Raw genomic sequence first — 1,103 nt, 5'->3', positions numbered from 1 at the left:
GCAGTCGTGCTGCAGATGAACCCCTCAGTGCTGTCCCCTGTGGGGGAGGAGGGGACCAGACTAAACCCCTTCAGGGAGCAGGGGGACCTTGACACCCCCAGGAGACCCTGGCTGGGGGTGGGAGATGGTGTGGACCCATGTCCATGCCACGTGCTAGCTCTGCAGGGCTGGGACCGAATAAACGTGGGCAGCACGATGGCAGGCTTGGCTCTTTGTGGTCCCTTTCGTCCTGGGGGGCTACTTCACCCAGCCTGTGGTCACCTCCCTGGGGAGGTGACAGCCATGGGTCCCTGGGCCAGCAGGGATGGAGCTGATGCCACGGTGACTCTACGCTCTGTGCTGGGATGTGCGGCACTCCAGACTGGGATGGGGTTTTGGGGATGGGCTGAGCCCAAGCTGAGCCTGCTGGGGCCGGGCAGAGTGGCCGCATCCCCACGGCAGGAGGCAAGGACCATCGCAGGTGCCGTGAGGATGCCAAGGGACCTTGAGAAGTGAGGAGCTGGCAGGATGATGCTCGGGGTGCGGGCACAGAGAAAGGCTTTGTTTTCCCAACTCAATACCGAGTAGGGGTGCTCGGTGCTTGGGTTACACGTGGGCACCGATCCTTGCTCCTCTGCTTGGCTCTGGCACAAACACAGAGCTGCAATCCGCATCCCAGAACCACAGGCAAGAGCTCAGCGAGCTGAAAAACCTCCACCTCCCTCCCCAGCCAGGCAGCAGCGTTGCACCATGGTCCTGCAGACGGGTCTTGCTCCGGCAGCAAGGCGCGGGATGGAAGCCCAGACCCGCTCTCAGCCCCCCGGGTGCTGCACATCAAGGGAAGAGAAACTCAAAGCTTGCCTATCTGGAGAGGATCTGAGCCTTTTGCACGCACTAATTAAGCTTCGTCTGCCTCCCGGCACCTGCACAGATCCAATTAGTGATGATTTGTGAACTGCTTTGAAGATGAAAGACTTTTTCCGGGCAAAACATCAGCAGTGAAACAGCTGGGTGCTGAGCTTCTGGCTCATGTGGCTTTGACCCCATCCCCAAGTATGTCGTCACCCAGACGCCGGTGGCACCAAGCCGAGAGAGATGCCGCAGCCCCGCAGCACTGTCGGGTC

Source organism: Eurypyga helias, unplaced genomic scaffold (genome assembly GCF_000690775.1).
Source record: "Eurypyga helias isolate BGI_N326 unplaced genomic scaffold, ASM69077v1 scaffold23771, whole genome shotgun sequence".
Lineage (NCBI taxonomy): Eukaryota > Metazoa > Chordata > Aves > Eurypygiformes > Eurypygidae > Eurypyga > Eurypyga helias.
This window is presented reverse-complemented; position numbering follows the sequence as displayed.